We start from the raw sequence: 5355 nt of genomic DNA on the forward strand, positions 1-5355 counted from the left end.
CGGGAGCGGCGGGGAGGGACACAGGCTGGGAGCAAGGACTGGATCTGCGAAGCAACAGCGACCCCCTCGAGGGTCAGGCAGGCCCGGGCAGCCGCGGCCCGGGTTCCTTCCTCCGCCGCTCGGCTAACGCCCCCTTCCCCGAAGGTCTGGGGGACGCTCGGAACGGAGGTGTTCCTGCGACCAGGGTCGAGACAGGGGTCGCGTGAGCGGCGCAAGGGGATATTCCCCGACAGAGGCCGAGCGGACCTCAGAACGCCGGAGGCTTCATCCATCAGCGCACCAGGCACTTCACCCCTACGCCGAGCGTGCGCGAGTGCACGAACTCCGCCCCCTTAAATAAGGCAAGCCCCGCCAATTATCCCATTGTACAGATGTATGTACCCTGAAGCCTAGCGAAGACCCGCGATTAGCCCAAGGCAAATGACAGAGCTGAGATGGAACTCAAGCCTCACACTTCCAGAGTGTGCTCTAGCTTTTTTCTACCTCGGTTTCCCTCTCACTAGCGTTGGGGACCATGGAGCTCTGGGTGGACTGCTTGGCTTGCACACGTTGACCAGCTGTGATTCCAGATATATTCCCCCGCCCTCTCCTCCCGGGTTTTAAACTCTGCATGGCCGAAATAGAAACGACTCGTAACGAGGTGTCAGTCCAACAGTGGAGGTCTCGTGGGGGCTGGCACGCGCTGGAAAAAGTTGCCCCCTTCTTCGCACTCTCACTCACCAAAGCTCTGTGGGCTCCGTCTCTTTCAATCCAAGGCTCCTTGTTAACTATACCCGTAAATCTGTCATTTATCACCCCCACCCAGTCACCACAGGGCAGAGACAGCCCTTTCCTCTAGCTGCCTGTGGGTGAGCACTCACTCTCTGGATGGGACCCCTTGTCACCCAGTGGGACAGAGCTGAGTTTACACGCTGCAATCTCATCTTCCTCCACTCCCTCCTTTTCCTGCTCCTCTTTTTATCCCTTCCCCCTTCCTTTTTCTCTTCCTCCATCTTCCCCCTTTCCCCCTCTTTCCCCTTTTCTTCTTCCTGCCCATTTTCTTCTACTTCTTCCTCCACATCCAGCCACAGACCGCCTTCTTTGTCTTCCACGTGCCCCCTATGCAATGAATACCTACATTCCTGGAGCTTCCCCTTTATAGGGAGTAATGACTTTCATGCCAATCCAAGTGTGTGTGTCTCTTCCACTTCTTGTCTACCTGTAGCCAAGATCCTCCCAGAGTGCCCACCCCCCACCAAGCCACACAGGAAGCAGGACAGCTCAACAGGTTCTTGGCAAACACTTCTCCTGGGGCATTTCCATCCCCTCATGGCAAAACCCAGCTCTCCTACCCTAATGACTGCCCACTACTGTGCTCCACTGATAGATACCAGGTAGGGCTTGCCACTTCTTAACCTTATGGTATAAGGGAAGATGGTCCACAAAAGGTTAATCACTTACAGGATGATATGGCATAGCACAAGGGCAAGGGCACTGGATGACCCCAGGCAGAAACCTCCTCACGCCTAATCCCACCCCTCGGTCTCAGTGTCCCCACCTGAACTGGTCTGATAGACAGATATCTTCCAGCTCTGATGCCCCTGGCTCTTGTAGGCTGGCTTTGAGCTGCCACAGAGCAATCAGAAATTACTACCCCTCTCTGTGCTTCAAAGAATCCCTGGTGGCACAGTGGGTTAAGCATTGGACTGCTAACTGAACGGTTGGTGGTTCGAACACACCAGCTGCTTCGTGGGAGAAAGACAAGGCAGTCTGATTCCATAAAGCTTTACAGTCTTAGAAACTCTGTGAAGCTGTTCTAGTCTGTTCCATTGTTGTTAAATGCCGTGGGGTCAGTCCTGACTCATAACGACCCTGTATTGGGTTTCTGAGGAGTGGCTGGTGAATTTGAACCTCGAACCTTGTGATCCAGTGCTTACCCTACAGCGCCACACCAAGACATAGGGTCAGAATTAGAATCCACTGGACAGAATCAACTGGACAGCAGTGGATTTGATTTGATGTGCTTCCGTTTCTCACCCTGTGCAGAATGTGAACTTGGAGGTGTTAGATGATATGGATTCATGCAGGGAGCATGCCAGACTGGAATGATTCAGCCAATCTTAACCTGCCTATGGCCACACCAGTGGTCCTATGATTAGAGTGGGCCTGCATCATCTCCCTACTTGGACCTAAACCCAAGTCTTGGCTCTGCCATTGTCCACTCTGGGCCTCAACACTTATGACTGAGCAGAAGGCTGAGGTTACTGCCTATTCAAAGAGGCTTTGGATTTGGGGAGCCATGAATCTGTACTGAAATCCCAGGAGAGAAATGTCCTGGCAGAGACAGACTCAGAGGTTGGTTTGGACTGAGGAGCCCTGTACTTAGAGGAAGTTCAGACCAGGGATACCTCAAAGGGGTTGAGAATTGCTGGGAGGTCAGAATGCATCATCATCGGCTGCTTGATCTACAAGTACTCACTATATGCCAGGCTGTGTGGTCAATCCTTCAGGAAAGGATCCCAGAAAGGTTGAGAAACTAGTCACTGATTGTAGTTTTTAAAGACAGTCACATTACTATGTATGTCGTCTTAGCTGCTCTTCCTACAAGGTGGCATTGGCAATCCTCCCATATGACTGGTGCAGTGGTGGGATCTAGGTTCCCTCCCTTTCACCCTGAGCAGATCTTTGTGACTGCCTCTGGACTGCCAAACACAAGGTTGGCGGTTTGAACCCACCGGCTGCTCCACAGGAGAACGAAGAGACTTTCTGTTCCCACAAATATATACAGCCTCATAAAACCCAGACAGGATTGCTAGGAGTCGGAACTGACTTGGCGGCACTTAACAACAACAACAACCAACATGACATTGGAGGAAGTAATACTGTCTGACTTCCAAGGCTAGACCATAAAAGGCAATGTGGTTTCTGCTCAATTCTCTTTCAATTTCTCTCTCTCTCTTGGGCCATTCACCCTTAGAACCCAGTCACCATGTTTGGGAGGAAGCTCAGGCTTCATGGAAAGACCACAGGGAGGTGTTTCAGCCAAACACTTGCATTCTGGTCCCAGTTAATAGCCAACCAACATCAACCACCAAACATATGAGAGAGGGAGACCGCAGATGATTCAGCCTCCAGGTTTAGGGCTGCTCCAACTGACCTCAAATGGAACAGAAATGAAATGTCCCATGGACTCTGTCCAAATTGCAGTTTTAGTTTTGTGAGCATAATAAATGTTGTTTTAAGCCATTCTGTTTTGGGGTAGTTTGTTACGCAGCAGTAGGTAACTGGAATGCTTGTCCAAGGTTACCAGCTTGTTCTGGCAGAGCTGGGCTTGAGTTGAACCTGGAGCTTGTTGTAATGCACTATGAGACTGTAAACTGTTCAGCTCAGTGTGTGCTCTATAAAGCTCTACTTACAAAAGGATGCAGCCGTCAACGAGATTGTAAGCATTAAGTATCGGCTTTTAAGAAATAAAAATGCTGATTACGCAAAGGAAAAGCAGCTACTAAATTGACCAGCATGATGAAAATAGAATGGAGACGACATCCTGGAAGAATTCAAAGAGAAGTAATTTTTAAAGTAAAACTAAACATTTCTATAATATTCAACATAACTTTGGCTTAATCATGAAAAACATTGATGTTGAAGGGTATTTTACAAAATACCTGACCAACGCTCTTCAAAAGTATTAAGATCATGAAAGACAAGGAAGGGCCAAGAAAGTGTCTGGATTGGAGGAGACTAAGGAAAGGCGAGTGGGCGTAAGAGAGCTCTCTGCAATCCTTCTAGAAATTGAATTACAAATAAATAAGAAAAATAGTAAAACTAAAGCAAAACTTTTCTTTCACTACACAAATCAAAAGGAGCTCTGGGAGCGTAGTGGTTAATCAGGCTGCAAACTGCAAGGTCAGCAGTTTGAAACTACCAGCTGTTCCGCAAGAGAAAGAAGAGGCGTTCTGCTCCTGTAAAGATTTACAGCCTCAGAAACCCTGTACAGGGTCACTATGAGTCCAAACCGACTCCACAGCACATAACCACCACCACACAAATCATGTGAGAAACAAACCATTGGCTGAGGGAGAATTAGCGGAATAGGTAGGGAAATCTACTTTAAATAGGGTAGTCAGGGAGACCTCTCTGAAGAGGTGACATTTTTTTGTTGTTGTTATTCACATGCTATGCCCATTTTTAAATTGGATTGTTTGCCATTTTGTCTGCTGAGTTGTTGACATTTTCTATATATTTTAGAGATCAGATCCTTATCTGATATGTTTTTCTCAATCTATTTTGTTGTTGTTGTTGTTAGGTGCCGTCAAGTCGGTTCTGACTCATGGTGATCTTATGCACAACAGAAAGAAACACTGCCAGCGCCGGCGCCATCCTCACAACTGGTGTTATGCTTGAGCCCATTGCTGCTGCCACTGTGCCAATCCATCCCATTACCAAGCATCATGTCCTTCTTCAGGGACTGGGCCCTCCTGATAATATGTCCAAAGTATGAGAGAGGAAGTCTGGCCATCCCAATTTATAGGTTCTCTTTTTATTCTTTTGATAGCTTTTTTCTCTTTTTATTTATTATAGCAATACATATAGAATAAAACATTTGCCATCTCAACCATTTTACATGTACAATCCAGCCACACAAACCATACTCCCTGTACTACACAACCATCACCACTATCCACTACTATCCAGTTCCAAATCTTTTTTTTTTTTCTCTCTCTCTCCTTTCTTTTCCTCCCCCCCACTTTCCTTTTCCTTGTTTTATTTGCAGGAAAGTTCCCAATGGTTTGTCCTAATGAGAAAATAAATACATATTGTTTCTCTTCTAGTATGTGTGTTCCCCTGTCACCCAAGTTAGCATGTGTCTACACTCTACCCAGTGAATAATTCTCCCTTACCTCCCATCCCCGGTAACAATCATAGAAAGTTTGCTATAAAATGAAAACCTTTTCTTGACTTTTTACAATAGTGACCTCACACAATATTGTGACTAATTTCACTCAGCATAATGTTCTCCAGATTCCTCAATGTTATGTGGTGTTCTGCAGTGTAATCATTATTCTTCAATGTTGCATAATATTCCATTGTGTGAATGTACCAAAGTTTGTTCAACCATTCTCTGTTGATGGGCATCTAGGCTGTCTCTATCTTTTCACTATTGTGAATAACGCTGCAGTGAACATGTGTGTGCAAATACCTATTCCTATCACGACTCTTATTTCTTGAGGATCTATACCAAGTGGAGAGATTGCTGGGACATACAATATTTCTATTTCCAATGTTCTGAGAAAGCGCCATACTGTTCTCCACAGTGGTTGTACCATTTTATAATCCCACCAACAGTGTTAAAGAGTCCCAGTCTCTCCACACCCT

Source organism: Chrysochloris asiatica, unplaced genomic scaffold (genome assembly GCF_000296735.1).
Source record: "Chrysochloris asiatica unplaced genomic scaffold, ChrAsi1.0 scaffold00337, whole genome shotgun sequence".
NCBI classification, from domain to species: domain Eukaryota; kingdom Metazoa; phylum Chordata; class Mammalia; order Afrosoricida; family Chrysochloridae; genus Chrysochloris; species Chrysochloris asiatica.